This window comes from Gymnodraco acuticeps, unplaced genomic scaffold (assembly GCF_902827175.1).
Source record: "Gymnodraco acuticeps unplaced genomic scaffold, fGymAcu1.1, whole genome shotgun sequence".
NCBI classification, from domain to species: domain Eukaryota; kingdom Metazoa; phylum Chordata; class Actinopteri; order Perciformes; family Bathydraconidae; genus Gymnodraco; species Gymnodraco acuticeps.
The window spans coordinates 1,772,137-1,792,847 of NW_022989899.1; the positions used below are offsets into that span (position 1 = coordinate 1,772,137).

Consider the following 20,711-nt stretch of genomic DNA (forward strand, 5'->3'; position numbering starts at 1 on the left):
CCAGCTGATATAAAGGGACACCTAGTGGTTAAAGCATGTTATTGAATTTCATTATTTTTATTATTAGATATTAATAGAATCCCTATAAAGTATGTTCATTACTCGTTATTCTCTACTAATAGTTAATTAAAGACTGTATATAATGACTATTTTGCACATCCCTTTCAAGATTTTCTAAGGTTTATTGACATATTCACAAACGGTGTAGTTATGCAATGAATGTAAAACTTTGTGTATACCTCCAGGAATGTTAACTATGTTGAAGCACTTATTTTAACTGATATTATACATATGTATTATACTCTTATAAGATGTAGATAGTATAAGAAATGTGCAGAATATGACAATTTAATGGTGGAGGTACACAAATATTGAAAGATGTCTTGTGATGCACTGTTGAGGAACCTGTGACCCAAGTTTTTCATCTCCGACCTTGTCAGGTATTGAACAATCAATAAATAAAGAACACAGAATTATTAAATATAAAACACAGAATTTGTGTGATTATACTAAATGATTTACAAATAAACACCACTGCATATTTACAACTGTTACACATGCTGATGTAACGCAAATGTTTCCAACTTGGGATCAATAAAGTATATCTTATCTTAAGATGATCGATGGCTACTGCCAGATTTGCAAAATGTGCCTCTGAACCTTGACAAGTGCATGTTTCAGGCTCATCAATAAACAACAGGAGGGGTCACAGACATAAGACCAGCTGTTAAATAAAGCTCTTCTGACCTTAGCTGTCGTGTGGGTATATATTAATGCTGCCCATTGGGCACAAGCAATTTTCACCCATTTATTAATTATATGTTTTTAATTTGAGTGTTTCCTATCCCCTAAACCTCCAAAATCAAATCAAATCAAGTTTTATTTATATAGCACATTTATAAACGATTTTTGGTGGAGCCAAAGTGCTGTACATATAATACAATTAGCCTACAATAGAGACACTTTACAGCAAATACAACAGCACAGATTGTTCAGAATATCAGTATGAGAAAAACGACACCCTCTGTCCTCCAGGGATGTACACAGTTTAATACTGGCAACTTCTTATTATGGGAAATATGAAAACATCTTTTAAAACTACAATTCCCAGTAGAGACGTGCCAGCATGTGTAGTTCTGGGGACGGGGTGGGGGAGGGGGGGACGCGGTGGTCTGCCGTGGTCCCATCCCATTTCATGGGTATTGTTCTGCACGGACATTTTAGTGTGCCGGACTGCCGGTCTTCGCCTCCCGGGCATGAAGCTGTTTACATGTGTTTTGAGATGCTAAATACAAGTCTAGCTAATAACTAATACGTTTGCGCTGTGGACCAACACTATACATTGACGGGGAAGGGGGTAGCAATAAAGATAACACCATTTTACACAACATAACAGAAATAATATCGATAGCAGCGTCCCTAGCAACCATCTTGGTAACAATGAAAACGTTGTATAGACACAATTTCCTGAAGTAATCTTCGTAATAACTAGCAAACTAAAGATCATGTACACCCACTGCACACATAATCTTAAATAACAACTCATATTTCTCGCATCAAATGACATCAAAACGCATTTTAATGACCAAACTAACCTTAAAATAGGCATTTTACACCGAGAATAAAACGAAGGTCGGCCATGTTTTTTTTTTCTGCAGGGAGAAATGTGAAGATCACGTGACATAGACGCCAGCCATTGGAATGAATGGTGAAAAAAAAACGTAGGCATTTTACAATTTCAGAGGCGTTTTTGTAGATATACTACGTCCTACGTTGTGGACCAACGTAGTTATTACACGTTTTTTTGTGAGACTGGGTTGAAATATCTGGAACAAACTCCCAGAAACTTGCAGGTCCGCTGCAACTCTGACTACTTTTAAATCCAGGCTGAAGACTTTTCTTTTTGTCGCTGCTTTTAAATTGAAACTGAGCCGTTGTGTTCATCAGTAAAGTGGAACTTCTGTGTGAACTATTCACATCTTAAACTGCACTGTAACTTTTTATTCATGTACTTTTTATGTATTTTTTCTTTTAATGTTGCTTTTATTATCTTTTCTTTTTAATGACTATTTTTAAATGCCTTTGTCTGAATGTCTTTCATTTTTGTAAAGCACCTTGAATTGCCTTGTGTTGAAAGGTGCTATATAAATAAACTTGCCTTGCCTTGCCTTACTAGTACAGTAGCCTACAGTTCAAGTACAGATTATTTCAGTTCATCGAAATGCTGCACCTTAATGTTTATTTTATTATATTTTGTATTTAGAGTGAATATTCACAGTTTAATAATAATCAAAAACCCAAAACAAATATGTTGTGTTTTGTGAGTACTAGTACAGTAAAGTTCAAATACAGATTATTTCAGTTAATCGAAATGCTGCACCTTATTGTTGATTTTATTATATTTTGTGAATACATTATTCACAGTTTAATAATAATTAAAAAACCCCAAAAAATATTTTATGTTTTGTGATAATCTTTTCTGCTGTACTGAAAACGTATCGAACCATGACCTAGAAACCGAGGTACACCGAACCGAAATGTTTGTGAACCGTTACACCCCAACTAGAACATTAGGACATTTTTTATTTTGGCCCTCTTCTCCTCCCGCATTGAACATCGCAGAAACTCCGTTCAAACATCAAAACGTTCAGCTCGGTCGGGAATCGATGGCTATTACTTTTCTCATTCATAACTTTCATAATTCCAGAGATACATCCCATAATTCATCACATTTTTAACATTGAAGTCAATGGAGGAAATCTTCAGACTTCAACAAATCTTCATGCGACTTCAACTGCTAACTGTTCATTCATACTTTCACTCAGAAACTCATTCCAACTTTAAAATGTTACACATCTTTCTGACATTATTCGTGTAAAACAACTTTTAAATCTGATTCTTACTTTTAGAGATATTAAACATTGTTCAGACCTTGTTTTAGAGGTTTTCTTCAGATTTTAACATTAACTAGAGTGTGTGATGTCACAGCTAGAGGGTAGGACATCTTGAAATTTGCCTTCATATATTTTTTTAAAACTGCCATAATTCCCAAACCCTACATTCCTGAGACATAATTTATCATGACAAATGTAGGAAAACATCTCGTAGCTTGAAAAATTACAAATAATTAGGCAAAAATAATTAAACAAAATGCCTCTTGAGGGCATGAAGTGACAAAAACTTTCAACATACCTCCATTAAAGCCCATTGTAATTTCAGGCTGATATTTCCTCACAGCAGCAGCCGCACACCTTTAGTTAAACTGCCAAAAAGGCCACATTATTAACCCGAAAGTACACAAAAATTACACTTCAGATACTCAACTTCCTTGACATGCTTCACGTTTTGAAATTTCACAGATATCTGTTACGGTTCTTCCACAAAACGTTCACATGTAAGAGGTTTATCTCTCATTCAGAACAATGGAAACCTTTGATCTCTGCACACCTCGTTAGCTCAAATATAAACACCTGTGTCATGGAACACGATGATGTCATCACTCCAACTGACATGCTCAGAGCAGCAGACTTCAGGTAGCAGTGTGCTAACAGTCCAGCCGTGAAGACATCTACGGGACAGTTTTGAGAGTTCTTCAAATACCGTTGCCATGGCAACACAATGCTCGCCATGAAACATGGCTTTCTCATAATTTCAGTGAAAATATTCCAAACGCCCCAAAACTTCACAGGTTTGTTAACGATGCAGCCATCAACGCATCTAAGTGTATTATGGGGTGTCATCAAATGCCGTTGCCATGGCGACAGACCACTCGCCATGAAACATGATGTCGCTGTAAGTCCAATCGACACCGTCCAATCGTCCACCAATCTTCACTTGTATATCACTGGTCCATGCCTCAACAGCTCTACGCCAAATCTGAGATCTCACCATATGCCGTTTCCATGGAAACGCACCCCTCGCCATAAAACACACGCTATAACTCCTATGAAAATGTTCAAAAAGTGCTCAAAACTTCACATGTGTGCTAACAGTCCAGCCGTGAAGACATCTACGGGACAGTTTTGAGATTTCTTCAAATGCCGTTGCCACGGCAACACAATGCTCGCCATGAAACACAGTTTTCTCATAACTTCAGTGAAACGGCTCCAAACGCCCCAAAACTTCACAGGTTTGGTAACGATGCAGCCATCAACGCATCTAAGCGTATTATGGGGTGTCATCAAATGCCGTTGGCATGGCGACAGATCATTCGCCATCAAGTTAGTTCAGAAGTTTGCAGTTCAAATATTCTGCTGCTTTTCCAAGCCTTTTTACTTTCTTTTCTTCTCTCATCACACATTCAAGCCCCCAGTGTTCATGTATCATTTCAATCTAAATTCTTCACTTTCTTCTTACACATTACATTTCAGCATAGCAGTTTAGCGTCAGCTTTTCAGCATAAAGCATTCCCACTAGCAATTTCTTCAGGAATTGCATTCTCTAGTTTCATTTAATATTTTAAGTTGTGTTTCCCGTGGGAACACTGTCCCGTTGCACATCTTTTTTTACTTCCGGTATGTATTTTCCACCCTCCGCGGACTGGCCATCTGGAGAATCTGGAGAATCACAGAACAGCCGGTCTTCAAGGGCCGGCTCGATTCGATGACGGCCGTCACCGCCCTTCATTTTTTATGTTTTTAGAAGGCATCATTGAAGTTGCACCGACAGAGGTCTGCCGTTTCCCCGCAGCAAGGCTCCCCCCAGTTGATAGTTCGCTAGCACCCCAGCCCCCCCACCCCCGCTCTCTATTTGGACTGATAGATCTCGGCAGACTGGCAACTTTAAAAGTAGCTCTTGGTTCAAAAAAGGTTGGGCACCCCTGATGTACAGTGTAAAAGTTAATTTTCTGCCATACTATTTAATAAACTTTTAGCGAGCTAACTAGCTTACATTTTTCTCTAAGTCTGTAAGCTATAGCCTACACTTTCTATTTTATTTGTGTAGGCATATTGTAACAGGTTATCACGTTACATCATATCTTAAATTATCATCCTCACTGATAACGCCTACATTTGATATAATATATATCAATAGAAATGTTTTTTCTTTTATGCATTTAAACGAACCTGTGTGTTCATCATGTAGAAAATAGAACACTCTTATTTTAGTATAGAGCCCAGAGGTCGCGTTAACCGAATATTTTCCGTAAATGACGGATTTTTTCTAACAATGACGGAAAAATCTGAAAGCAGTCCGTCATTTTGACTGATTAGAACACAACTCGGAACAGCGCCAAAATGCCCACCAGCGGCCCACATTATATTACATCCTTCGAGGTCAGGTAGACTGAGGTCGATCTACTGTAATCTACTGTAGTCTGTAACAATTATTTAGTCATTCACACCCCTGTCCAGTTGGTGGCGAGTGTGTGTATATTAAGTAGCTATTGTCTAGTCTTGTTTTTGACCTCGTTGATTACCTCGTTGTTTAACCGGCTTTAGCAATCGCAAAATGTCACGGCAGCTGATCGTCCGAGGCTTTTTTAATAAGCCCAGTAATTGTGATGGTGTGGATAAACGAGGTGAAAAAAGAGGGATTGATGCGGTGGAGGATGAAGGACAAGCCAGTAAGACTAAAACTGACAGCGTTCAGCCAGCGGCAGAGGGGCAATCAAGTGGCAAGGAGTTCAAGCGGGAGTACCGGGTTCAGTGGGAGCAAGAGTTTAAGTGGCTGAGGAAGGAAGATGGCAAAATGTTCTGCGACACCTGTAGAAAAGCTAAGATGAGTAACGGATTTGTCCGAGGGTGCACGACAATGCAGAAATCAGCGTTCAGGCTTGGCTACAGCAGGTCAATTGAGTTGTTCTTGTAAATGTTTGTTCATATTTTGATTGTAATTGTCTCGTTTAAAACGATGGCATTGTTCATATTTGCCTGTTTAGGCACAATGGTCGCGTGTTTGTAGCGGCCTCTGCCCCCCTCTGCTGTGCTGTCAGTGCAGGAAAAAATAAATCATTCATGTTCGTGTTGACATGAAAAGTGACCACACGGTCGGTGTGTTTTTTTCTCCATGCCCTTAAAAGTTCTGTATGAATCATTTAAAAAAATGAATGAAGGAACATTTGCTCAGTACCCAAATATAAATATGAAATATAATCATTAAAACTCTTAAAAAACTTTTATCAAATAAAATGACGGGTAATAATGGATTATGACGGAAATGTTACATTTGGACTACCTATGCTGCAAATGTATTATCTTTTCAATTTACACACGGCATCTATTGCACGTCTGTCCGTCCTGGGAGAGGGATCCCTCCTCTGTTGCTCTCCCTGAGGTTTATCCCATTTTTCCCTTTAAACTGTGGGTTTTCTTCGGAAGTTTTTTCTTGTACGATGTGAGGGTCTAAGGACAGAGGGTGTCGTATTGTCATACTGATATTTTGTACAAACTGTAAAGTCCACTGAGACAAATGTAACATTTGTGATATTGGGCTATATAAATAAACATTGATTGATTGATTGATTGAAATATGTCTCATCTCATCATTAAAACTCTTAAAAAACTTGTATCAAATAAAATGACGGGTAATAATGGATTATGACGGAAATGTTACGATCCTGTCCGTCAAAATGACGGACAACGAAAAAGTCTAACGCAACCACTGATAGAGCCTCAGATTGATTACAAAAATGCACCCTACATTTAAATACTATGAATTGTTAAAGGTGGGGTAGGTAAGTTTGAGAAACCGGCTCGAGATACACTCTTTGTTATATTCCATGGAATGGCTCTTAACGTCCCGATAACAATGAATATCTTAAGTGCTTTGACAAAAAATCCATAACAAAATGTCATCTGTGGAAGCCGTAGTACTGTAAAAAGCACGACCAATCATTTTAGCCGGCCCGGCTGTGTATTTTCAAATTCTAGCGTACTCGAGCTGGTCTCTCCAAAATGACCTACCCCACCTTTAACTACTGATATTTTCTTTTAAGCAGTCACGGTAAGCAGGCTTACGTATATTCCAGAATGTAACGGATCCAGCTTGTCAGGGTTATTCCTTATACTTGTAAATAGGCTTAGGCCAAACCAGCTTGACCGGTATAGCACAACAGGGTAATACCAGCAATGCCCACACACAGCATCATGTAAACATTACGTGGATAAGTCAGGTTATTGTTGACTGATGTCAGTGTATGGTGGTTAGTATTGAGGCTGAATCACACATTGGCATTTGTCAGGAAGAGGACAGGCAGGATGAAACGGTTCAATTCACCAGAGGGGAATGCGGATGGGACAATGGGGTTCTGTGGTCTGGTCAGTGATGGCTCTGTTGGTTGAGGATCCGGAGAAAAAATTATTTTGGATGTGATGTGTATGATAGAGGACAAACGGTTCCTAGTGGAGACAGACAGCATGGATAGAAAACATGTAAAGGTAGAGTGCAAATAGGAGGAATGCTCTTTTGTGGATGGAAATGGTATGTGAGTCAAAACTAAGTTTATTGTCCAGTAAAGTTCAATATTAAGCCTAACACTAGACTGGATCGATTAACCAAATCTAACCACTATGAGTCGCACTCGCTTTAGCAACCAGTGAGACTGAAAGTGCCCATGCTACTCCAGTTCACTTTTGCCTCTGTTGCAACTTACTTTGATGTTGTTTTATTTTATTACCAGACTTTTAGATGACATGTTTTACTAATATTAGCCAATCAGCAATCTGATTCAAAATGTTTAATACCTTCAAACAGCTTCTTAGTTGATGAAGGCTTACACTGTTCCTGATGATTCTGATAAAATGCAACTTATAGAAATACCTTGTCATTTGGGTCCACATTTACACTATCATTTAATAATCAACGGTATAACTCTTCACTGACATTTAGGCAACGAAAATGTGACATTATAGCAGCTTTAATGCATTGAAGCTTCCCCCAAACTAAGAAGCATGATTTCCCAGACAACTCATATTAAATAATTAATTCGCAAATGAGTTGTTCAAAAACTCCCTAAACCACAAACACAGCATTAACAACCAGATAGGTGGGCTTTCTTACTAAAACATTTGCACAATAAAATGTGCATGTGGGTGTTGTTGCATTAAATGTTAAAAACCTTTTAGACAAGGCTGCCGACTATATACTTTCCACCTCAGCTTTAGGCATAAATAGCAACAATATAAGACATATCATTTTTGATTTTATGCATCAAATAGACTTTAAGTTGTTCAATTGGCTCATCACCTACATGATTTTCTGTAGGCTTACTTGACTGTGTTATAACAATGAAAATAAAAGCTACACAAAAAGGTCCAGAAAAGGGAAGGATACAAATGATACAGAGAGAGGCAGACAGAGAAGGAGAGTACATTGAAGAAAACAAATGTCAGGATTTTTCAAAAATGCCCCAGAAGTCAGAACAAATACCCGAGTACCAGAAATAACCATCTCATTTATCATAGCATGAGCTATACAGTAGGTACCTTGGTTAAACCAGACCAGCATAAGGAAGTTCTAACATAGCAGTGAATTCACCAAAGAAAACCATCTGAGTGCTGAAAGCAATCAAGAGAACATTTTATAATTTCCAAATACCAATTGCAATCTGGCTCAAAGTATTTGATAGTGAGATCCAAACCATTGCGCTGAATAGTCCATCCAGTCATCATAGCTATACTCGCTTGGACAAACAACCAATACTGCAGATATGTTTTATACAGAAAAACACCAACAAAAGTATGTAGAGCAGAATTAGACAGATACCCAATGATAATTAACATTCATTTTTTAATATCCAGCCCCTGGAGACACCCCCACTCTGAAGCCAAGAGCTGAGCCCAGAAAAGAGACCTTGCCCCTTTCACACCAATGCGGTTCCAGGGCCGGTTCGGAGCTAGAGCCTGATAAGCACCGTTTTTTCCTGTTCACACGGCAGCGGAGCCGGCTCTTTTCCCCGCATAGGTCACGCTTACTTCGGAGGGGGCGAGATTAACCTGAGCTAACAGTTTATGGCGAGTACGGCAAATAAAAGTTGTAACAAGCAGAAGTGCTGAGCAAAGTGACTAGAAGGCAACCACACACTTGTAAAAAAACACACTTTATAAAGTCAGGCAACACTAACCAGGCTTCGTGTGATTCTGTTTATTTGTACCTTACTTTGACCATCCGTTCGCTGTTATTGATCATTGTGGAGAGCAGGCAGACGTGTTGTTTTGTATTATAGCAGCTATCGGATGGAATCAATACATGGGCTGCACAGGTTGTCATGTCCGACTATCACAAGTAGAATCATAATGAAGAATACGCCGGTAAAATGTGCCTGTAGAAAACGGCTTAGGCCTATGCCACAATAGGATAGCAACAAGTAGTCAAGATAGTCAGTTTAGCTTCGGTTGCTATGCTAACATCACCCATTTTATACCAGAGAAACTTTCATAACAGCATTGTGATGCCAAACTGCGTCAATTCAGACTGAAACACATTCACTTAGGCTAAGGGGAACTGGGGATACGTATCAGCTGCTTGTGTGACAGTCAGACAGTGAAGACTTTACAGCGGCCGCTGCCGTGAGTTAACGGGAGAATAAACTCCGGTGGACGAGCAGCACTGCAGCGGTCGGTAAATGGCGCTGAAATACATTAATAAACAATGAACCACGGCACTCTGGAGAAAAGTATAAGGTTGGAGTAGTAGTTATTTAAATTAATCTGGCTTTGTGTGATTAAAAGCAACACGATCATCGACCCGACGCAGTCCCCCATTGTTGTTGTTGTTGTTGTTGTTGTGAGCGCCGTTGGGGAGAAAATCAGCGACGTAAACGGTGACGTCATGACGCAGCAGCGGCAGCACCAGGCGGGCTCTGGGCGGTGTGAACAAAACGGGGGCTGAAAAGAAAAACCGGTTCCGAACCAGAAGAGCGCTTGCACGGAGCTAGAACGAGAACCGCGTTGGTGTGATCTGTCAGCCGGTGATAGAGCTAACTGCCCCTTCTCAGACACACTGTGGGCAGTCTCACAACAACACTACAGAAATCAAAGTAAAACTTATTACAACACAATGCTTAAGACACTACCAAAATACTGGAGGGAAGAAACTAAAAGCCAGAAAGTTATCTGCCACTAAGAGAGACTATGATAAGAATATCTCTATACTGTCAAAGATAGAAAAGCAGAGACAGATCCTTGACAAGTACGGGTTGAGTGACCACCAACTGGAAGACAAAAGAGAGTAGAATATGTGGGCACTGTTCGTCAGAGATGAACGTCTTGAACTGAATTGAGAGGGAAAGTTAAATGAGGTTGAAAACAAGAGCAGGCAGTTGGGAAACCACATGGGGTTTTCCTCACTGTGATTAATACTTTGCATAGACTGCCTTCTTCTGACACTCTATCGGCTAATGTGGCTGTTAATGTTCCACCTTAGTGTGGGCGCTAACTCTTTGCCACATTCAAATACACACTTTGTGACATAACAAGACTGCTTAGTTAGGTATGAACTCACTTTGGAGGTTACTGTTTGATAATATTACTGTGTCAAAAGTTTTACTAAACGATATTTCTTGTTGCTCACCATTACAGAGCTTTTCGAAATCCTTAACCTTTGCATTTAACATTTAAAGAATCAGATAACTTCTCAGGACTAAGTGGTCTGTTTCAGCTCGTTGAGAATGTAACAAGAAGCATGGACAATTCTCTTTTATCTGTGGTGAATGGCGTGACTGATTTCTGATAACGTAAACTATTTACTATTCCCTCCTCTGGATTTTCTTGAATACAGAACACACAATCTCAAATATTTTTCTGAATAGATTGTATTTTAATTGTTACCGTTATTTAATCGATTTGATTCTGCAACATTCAGGGATGAATTATAAAGATGGATATGTCTATGGGTCAGACAGGAAAGGTAAACAAGAAATGACAAAGCTATGATGCACAGTTAGTACATAATTGATTGTACACATCTGTACGTGAGCCCCAGCATAGCAACATACTCCCACTGTCTTTCGCGTCATTTAATTTTCTTGTAAGTAGGGGCTGCTCAGAATGTGTGGGAGGGAACCACAGCTAAATGTAGCCTCTTGTCAGAGACGTACAAAACAAAGGTTCTCGTCACAGCTCCTCAGATACATCACACAGTGTGTGAGATAACAATTATAACCCTTTTCCACCAAAGTGGTTGCAGGTCTGGTTTGTAGACAGCGCAGGATTGTGAACCAGTTTTTCGTGATTCCACTACAGCGGCGCCAACTCTCAGGCCCTGAATACTGGTTCTCATTTGGAACCAACAATCTGCTGGGATAAAGCCGAGAATATATATATATATAAGCGGATAACGTTGGAGGCTGGGGCGATATTTACCTGGAAAACAACATTTCATGGCGAGAACATCAAAGAGAAGAAAGTTGGTACAGAAGCAGTGAAGCCGATAACGCAAAATGAGTAGAACGCGACCAATTGTAACCAAGCTAGCACCAGCATGGAGCTAACACAGAACTAATTTCAGTGGAAAAGCAAAATAACTCATGGTTGAATCCTATGATTAAAACATATGACTATAACCTATGGATAAAACCTATACGTAGAACCTATAGAAAACTATGAATATAACCGGTGGTTGATCAAAACCTATTATTAAAACCGATGGTTAAAACCTATAATTACAACCCATGGTTTGTTAAAACTATTATAGAACCTATAGTTATAACCTACATTTAAAACATACGATCATAAACTATGCTAAGAACCTGTTGTCAGAACCAGTGATTGGTTAAAACATAATGATAACCCATAGTAAGAACCTACGATCAGAACCTGTGGTTTTATGAAACCTATGATTACCACCTGGCTATATACGGTAAGAATCTATGATTGCAACCTATGGTTCGAACCTATGCATAGAAATGCTTAGAACCTATGGTCAGAACCAGTGACTAGTTCAAACCTAAAGTTAGAACCTGCGATTAGAACCTGTGGCTTGTTGAAACCTGACCCCCTGCGGTTAGAACCTATGGGTAATGTCCGCAGTAATGACTCTTACATGTCTAATATGTGTAATGTGTACTTGTAAAGCGCTTTGAGCACCTGTAAATGCGCTCTAATAAAAAATGTAATGCATTATTATTATTATTATTATGCTTAGATCCTATGGTTAGAACCTATGATTAGAACCAGTGTCTGGTTAAAACCTATGGTGAGAACCTATGATTAAAATGTATGATTAGAACCTTTGATGGTTAAAACCTATGGTGAGAACCTATGATTAAAATGTATGATTAGAACCTTTGATGGTTAAAACCTATGATTAGAACCTGTAAAAACCTGTGATTAGAACCTATGGTTAGAATCTACATTTAGAACCTATGATTGGAACTTACAGTAGAACCCATGTTTATAACGTTTTTTTAGAACCTGTGGTTGATTAGAACCTATGATTTTAATCTCTGATTATTATCTGTGGTTTGTTAAAACCTATCATTAGAACATATGGTTAAAACCTACAATTACAACATACGGTTAAACCCTATAATTAAACCATATGGTTAAAACAATAAAACCAACGAGTATAACCAATTATTAAAACCTATGAAGAGGATCAACTTAGTGGAGGTTCGAGCCGCATGAGGAGTACAAGTGGACCGTACCTCCAAAGTGCAGGTCTCCCGCTGGGGGAGCTCGTTGGATGCGGCGCACCTGCTGCTGACAGCCCGCAAGTTGGAGAGGCAGAGGTCCTTCAGGTCCTGGAAGAGGTCCTGCGGCAGAGCCTCAGCTGCCCCCGGCTCGATGCTGCGGACCGGCCTGTCTGCTCAGCCCGAGCCGCTGTCCATTCGTCCACATTGGCACAACTCTTGTCCAAAAAATCCCTGAAGACCAGTTGGTCTGTCGCAAACTTCAGTGCATCGTTCAAGCACGTTTCCGTGTTTGAACCATAGACTGTATATATAATGTTTGAACCTTCAGAGAGCTACAAGTGTCTTTCATCAAGCTAAACCAAACACGAACAGCAGCATCCTGTTTGGACTTTCAAAACAAAATAACACTTCAACTTTTCCTTTAAACACCGAGGAAACGTTTAGTAGCCTACATTTAAAGACAGCACGTAAACCGTGTTTTACAAATAGATCTACACACAAACAATACAAAAATTTGAGTCACAACCAATAAATACAAAATAAAATTGCGAAAATTATGAGTGCTCGGGGTCTTGGGGGAATACATATTTCAAAGTACTAGGGTGCATCAACTTAATGCAATATGAATGGATTTCAGGGGAACTGATACATTTGATTCATAACCTATTAATACAAAACGATAATGATTTATTCTTCTTTCTCAAAATTACACCAGACAATTTGGATTTATTATGCACACATCTGATCAACTTTCATAGAAATCTTTAACCACCCGATTCATCATCTATAATCTTTCTGACATCTCTTCATCATCATAAAGGTTGGCCTATATAACAATATACTAATTAAAGTGTTACAAAATAAGTACTTTACAATTGAATTCTTTATTCAATTTTATTTTAAAAAGTAGCTTTAATTTGTTTCTACAATTTCCTGGATTGTTTTGTAAGGATGTTTTTATTATTTTATTTTGAAGCAGGTATGATGTTACTTCCTGTTGTATTGCTGGTAACAATCGTTTCTTCCTCCATCTGTGAAATGTCGACAGAAACACTGCTGCATGTCTCACATCCTGCATGTTAGGAGTGGTGGAAAGTAAATAAGTACATTTACGCAAGTACTGTATATGGGTACAGTGTTTATAGTGATTGTTCTTAACATATTTATTATAAATGTAATGTTAATTTAACTTATACTCCATTACATTTAAAAGGTTATTAATATTGTACTTTCATCCACTTTACTTATTTAACAGCTTTAGATAGTGTTGGAGCCAATTTGCTTTTGGTTGTGCACGGGGTTTTGTGTGTGTGTGTGTGTGTGTGTGTGTGTGTGTGTGTGTGTGTGTGTGTGTGTGTGTGTGTGGTGTGTGTGTGTGTGTGTGTGTGTGTGTGTGTGTGTGTGTGTGTGTGTGTGTGTGTGTGTGTGTGTGTGTGTGTGTGTGTGTGTGTGTGTGTGTGTGTGTGCATGCAGGGCCGCCCCTCCCTACAGGCCAATCACGCAGGCTGCATGGGGCCCCGCCTTGCGCAGGGGGCCCCGCCCAGAGGGCCTCAGCTGCTGTGCGCAGTTCTCTGCTCAGTTCTCCGCGCACCCCCCGCGAGAGTCAGAGTGCGGCACACGCCGCTGTGTGGACGAGCCGTGATAGGTGACAGGAGGAGCACGTTTGTAACCCGACACCGTTGCAATGAATCGACATCTGACCAATCACGGCTTTGATACGGCCACTAGTGCAGGTGAAGAGATGTCGGTGAAAAGACAGTTTCAGTCCGGCGCAAAAAACAAAACATGAAGAAACTAGCGCATCACTCGAAGGTGGGTTATTGTATGAGTCAAATGTACAACTTACGAATGTTGTATAAGTCAAATTGCCAATTGCCATCTTAAAACATCAGCTGCAATTCACGACACGAAGAAGGCAGTCTCTGCATAGCATATAGGCTAATGGAGATGCAGTTATTTCCAGCATTCTTTATTTACCATTCATTCAAGTATGTGATGCCTTTTATCTGCTAATGTACAGGAGGAAGAGCCATACACTGTCTGTCTAGTTGGCTTACATAACAGTTAAAGTTTACAGCCTAAAAAACATGGAGCATTTTTTCCCCTTTTATTCATTTTTATGTCAATTTGCACATTTCATGGTGATGCTCAGCCTCTCCCCTTAACTCCTAACAGTCATCATCATGTCAACCACAACACAGAGAAATACTGATAGAAATGTGTGTGTAGTTGTTGATACATTGCTGACAGAGGGAACTAGAATACAGATTTAAGAAATATCAGTTTTTGAGCATGTGATAAGCATGTTTTGTCTTGACTATATTACAACTATATTATAATAAAACAATATAGTATTTTTATTATTGAATTGATTATGATTATCATTATTAGTAGAAGTAGTTTATTTGCATTAATTATGTTTTTATCTTTTTGAGGCTAGTATTTGGCAGGAAATGCAAAATTCACCTGTAAACCCATACTGAACGACATACATGCACATTTACCATTTACCTCACTGTATAAAAAAGTAACCGTTGATAATAATAATAAACAGGAATTATATTTGCAAAGTAGCCTACTTTGTTTCCACAAAAAAAAGTTCACTCCTGTCGGTTGGGGGGGGGGCTCATCTCACAATGTCGCTTGGGGCCCCAAGTTGGCCAGGGGCGGCCCTGTGTGTGTGTGTGTGTGTGTGTGTGTGTGTGTGTGTGTGTGTGTGTGTGTGTGTGTGTGTGTGTGTGTGTGTGTGTGTGTGTGTGTGTGTGTGTGTGTGTGTGTGTGTGTGTGTGTGTGTGTGTGTGTGTGTGTGTGTGTGTGTGTGTGAACGCGTCATCATCTAATCTGCGCACCTGGGAGCATGGGAGGTAACCAAGCTATACATGTGGGCACAGGTGATCAGCTGGGATGAAAGGTTAGAGAGGAAGCCACACGTTTTTGACCGTGGCCCTTTCTCATTTCATCAAATCCCCCTACTCGACTCCTCGGTCCTCCGGTAGTGACCCGGAAATGAATTTTAGCGCGCCATGTTGAAGGACATCTCATTTCTCTCAATGCACTTCGAGGATCGAGCGTCGAGGAGGCTCTCTGGAGGAGCTATAACCGAGGATACACTGATGGGTCCTCCACAGCTCCTTCGTGGATGCATTTCCGGGAACAGAGATGTTTCAAAGCGTCGTGACCCAAGCCCCCAGGAAGTGCGCCGGAGTCTGATGAGAATATTCGTAGCGGCCAAACGGCGGTACTACACTTCCGTTTGGTTGCTGGGCCCGGAAACACTTTTTCCCATTGACTTACATGGGGAAAGAGTGGTCTGTAACTCGTTGGATAATTTTTTTTAAACTAAATAAACAACCCAGTATGAAGACTTGTATAGCCCTTATTAAAAACATTCGTTCCTCAAGTTATAAAAATGTGCTAATAACGTTATTCTGAGAGTTATTTCCCTCGGCATTATGAACGCGCATCTAACCCACGGGACCACGCTGCCCGGCACGTTCATGTGATGTGACGTGTTCAGCACCTCCCCCTTCACACGCGGTCACGTTCAGTGTTCACTGTCACGTCACTGAGGCTAAAGATGTAATGGAAACTTCTGTGTAGCTATGCATTGGGAGTCACCGACTCAGGAAGGAGACACGGGAAGAGCAGTAGCTTTGATGTCAAACACATGATGGTTTATTTGGAGTTAACGGCCGGAGGATTCACATCACAAGTCCAAGAGTCAGAGGTTCTGACTTCACGGTAGAGTTGCCACGTCAATTCTGGAGAGCCTCTCTCTTGCCAGCCCATCTAACTGGTTTCGCAGAGAGTAAACAACATATTTTGAGGAGATAGCCTAAACAGTGTGGGAACACAGAGCTACTTGCCTCGGACACCTATGACCTCGAAGATTTTACCTTGGAGTCCACAAATACAGAGAAGGAAGTGTCCCAGTGTACCCACAACACAGACCATCTGTATCCCAGTATTGACCGGTCACAGAATGGGAACAATAACATTATTGGCTAAGCCGCCTGTGTCCTTAAAGAAGGTAAACAGACATCAAGGTTTGTCCTGTATGTTACTAATTGGCGTCTTATGATAATTATTTCCACAACAGTCCTCTCTTTTTATCATTTATGATAACCTAAAAACATTAGTCTAATAATAATTTGGTCAATAATTAACTCAATAGGCGTCTCCAGATTCGAGTGTGGTCTCACCTTACATTAATTACATCACAAAGTAGAATAAGATTGAAACATTCAATCACAATGATTGATACAGCCAATCATAATAGAAAAAATCATCTCTCATCAGTGTTTGATCATCTTTTGTCAAAAGCATAATAATGAACACACATAAAACACAGGTGCACAATGGCTAAATATTTGTTTTTAAACTAATATATTTGATCATTTACCATTAGTTAATTTCATTCATCAAACTATCAAATCAAAACCAGCTTGCCGCTTTAAAGATTTACTTCAAGGCAATCACTAGTCACAAGCATGTTAAAACTCAGGATCGTAAGAGATCCAGCTACAAATGTACAGTTAGAGTATAGAATTCACACTGGTGATTTGATCAATCTGTAATCTGCAAAAGTGCAGTGTCCTCAATTTTAGGATTACTTTTACGTTTACTTAAATACGCTTTAGTCAAGAGTAAGGCACTTAGTGAAATCAATACATTCATTTTAGTCAAGTACATTGTTCAAAATCTGAAAAGGAAAAGTTAGGCAAATATTCAAAGACTTTTGTAAAAACCTGGAAAGGAAGGATTAAACATTTTTAAACCTTGAATTATTACATTTGTAAATGCTACCACTGATCTGTACCAAATTAAGTCTATCAAGTATTCCTATTAGCCATACTTACCTGAGCTACTTATGGTACTTGGAAAGGATTCTTCTGTGTTTATCTAATGTTGAGAATATCAATTTCTTTAAATTATACTTCTCTAATTTGAGGATCAAATATGCTACATAATTGTTATATGAAATATTATAAATATTTGTTTTGGGCCAAAACTGAAATTAATCCAGTACTTGAAACATCATTGTAGGTCTTTCTGTGCATGGATAATACATTAAAGAGTAGTGTTGTTAAGCCTGATTGCTGGATTCAAATCCACTAGAGTGCATGTACCTATCCAGAGGGGAGCCAGAACTTGATAGAGCTTGTCGCCGCACAACCAAACGTAATCTTGTGGCGAGCTAAACCCCACATCACTGGGCCAGGCCAGTTGTATTGCTCACGGTTGCGTTGTCGTTTTCCCAGGCGAGCCGTCATCACGAGGTGGGAATGCTCCATGGGGTGTGTGTGTGTATTCCTTCGGTCGATGTTGTGACACGGACAGTCAGACTCCGCACACCGGTAACACAAACGAGGAACCAGAGGGCATATGGAACCGCTCAGCTGGCACTCGCTCGTGATACCTTGTGTGTAGTGTGTTTTGGTGTATGTAGTGCAAGTGTGGTGCAAGTTGGTGATTAGGACACATCACTTGTTGTCATCTACTTTTGTTGGTGATTAGGACACATCACTTGTTGTCATCTACTTCTGTTGGTGATTAGGACACATCACTTGTTGTCATCTACTTTTGTTGGTGACTAGGACACATCACTTGTTGTCTTCTACTTTTGTTGGTGACTAGGACCTTGCAGTGGCTGGCGTGGACCCACGTAGCTCTCTCTCTGACCCTTGGCCTTCAGAGCTGTCCTACTGTAGTTATTGGGTTAACACTTGATAGGGATGTTTTCCTGAGTGCAGACAACTCAAGGTAATGGATTAGCACATTATCATTTAAATACAAAAATAGGATAGGCCCCTCAGAATTATTTGGGAGCCTTCCTGAGACATGCACATGCATAAATGTAAGGTTTGTGTTAGTCATTTAACATGCAAGAATCATAAACTCATCAGTCCAAAGTAGAGAAATGTTATTGTAATTTAAAGGTGAGCTAGTCCCTGCGGATATCACCCCTTCTCAATGATTCTAAATGTTATATTAATTCACCATTTACCGTTTGATAACATATTAGTTTATCAGAAATATTTTCCTCTTCCATAAAACAGGTTTGAGAAATAAATGTTCCAATATAAAATCAATTACTCAATATAATTGACTCTTCCCTCCCTTTTCTTACATATGTCTCATATGAAATAATAACTTAGGAGTCTATTTAAGCATGGTGTAATCTATTAATCGAGAAGACTCAGTATCACCTGTGTGCAGCTTACAAAAAAACAAACAATTGTGAGAAACATATATTATGCAGGAACTGTATACCTTTGTTAAAAAAACAAAGCATATCTGATTTGGGAGGAAAAGCTTCTTCCCCCTAACATCTGAGTCACTACTGAAGGCATAGCATGAATGATAGTGAGTGTCTGAGGGTGTTTTTACTGAGAAATGTCAAACACATTCAAAGCCTTACATTTGAAAACTGGTTTGCATTCCTTCTCTTAAAATGACGTTATCATTGGAAACAATAAAAGCTAATTGTTTTGATGTAGAATCTATCAATTGAATCGTTAGAGCAGAACAGAATGGTCGTATTGTAGCCTGAGTACTGTGCAGCCTTTAGTTTCACCAGGTGGAAACATTGTCCATATAATGTGAATACATGTAGAACTAGACATTCAGAGGCCCCTGACATTTAGGCCTATTTTAAAAAATAGTAGGGGCTTTTAACAGCTTGCCAACCTACAGGCATCCTCTGCATAGCAGTATGAATAGCCTTAAAAAAACAACCCACTCTGCGGTAACGAGAGTCATATTTCTGAACCAAATGCCCTAAGTTAAGCCGTTAGTCCCATCTGACTGACCCAAGGGTTGGTGCTGGTGTGACCGGGAGGCTTCCAGGTGTTCTTTCAGTTCATGGCTTGGTGGGGGGAGTGGCCCACGTTAGACAGTATTGTTCTGTGACTGCACTCAGAACTGTCAGAACTGGGTGATTCTTAGTGAAGCCGTCCAAGGCCATAGACAGAATGGAACCACGTACCAACAAAAGGGACACAAGGTCATCAATGTCTCTCTTTACCATTGGCCTAATTGCACAACAAATTAGTGGGAAAAATGTGGAGCACTAATCCATCATGTGAAATGTTGAGTTAATCTAAATAATTACTTATGGGTTGAAATCAAATTAACATTAGAACTAAAGTCAGTCATAATTGGACTTTGCACAGATCAGAATCTAAGCAATACACCATTTTCCCAGCTCTGTAATGAAAAGGATAACAAGATTAGGTACTTTACAGGAGTGTTCCACACCCAAACATACACACTTATCTTATTCTAGTAGAGATTAGAGGACAAGGTCTAATGTCGTGAACAAAATGATCAAGTCAAAGTTATTTTGTTTATTGTTATGTACCTAATTTAATTTAATAATTAATCTTGAATTACTAATAACTTTAAAGAAGGCAACAATTTACAATTTGGATAAAGTGATTACTCATCCAAAGTGTGTGCTTGCTTGTCTGCCCAAGGTTTCAAACATTTGGGACAGCACAGCAGTGAGAATGTTATGAGAACCAATCTGTTGTTTATATTAAACTCGAAGGAAGCTAGACTGGAACATTTTAAATAAATCAAAACACTTGCACATTAATTAAATACATTTGACATTTAGCTCGAGCTGGGTTCAATACTTTTCTTTATGGTATTTAAAATTGGGCTCGAGTAGAACCCCTGGATTTGGCTTGCAACACAAAGTGATACTGATCTCTGTAGGACTTGGAAGTGTTATGATTCAAAGTGTGGGCCTGTGGAAAAGAGGCCCTTGGAAAACAACACCTATTTTGTAACTGTAATTACTTATTTTAAAGAAATTGCAACATTATACTTTTAAAGAATTGCTCAATTAATTTAACACATTTATTATGCACACAATAAAAACTTCAACAAATATATTGATCCTGGCTTAACCAGCGACCTTTACTCTGTTGTTCATAAGCTCGGTTTCAGAAAACTTGTCAGTAGTTTAACAATTATTTTAATGTTAGTATTGTCTATAGAGAGCAATTGGTTGATACTAGAAATATTTTCAAGCAGTTTAATAAAGAGTGTTAAACTATTTTTAAAACTGTAATTGAACTTCAACTTATATTAATTACCTGATTCCAGTGGCCAGTTGGAACAGAATAAT

The 20,711-nt window shown here is 39.3% G+C and overlaps 1 protein-coding gene across 1 annotated transcript in view; it reads right to left on the reverse strand.

Annotated features, from left to right (window-relative positions):
* LOC117539765 (kinase suppressor of Ras 1-like) overlaps positions 1–12,912 on the reverse strand; it is a 72,636-nt gene extending 59,724 nt beyond the window's left edge. Inside the window, exon 1 of the mRNA XM_034206081.1 lies at positions 12,587–12,912. The gene's annotated coding sequence lies outside the window, so the exon portion shown is untranslated. The remainder of the gene's footprint in view (positions 1–12,586) is intronic.
* Positions 12,913–20,711: the final 7,799 nt, after the last annotated feature.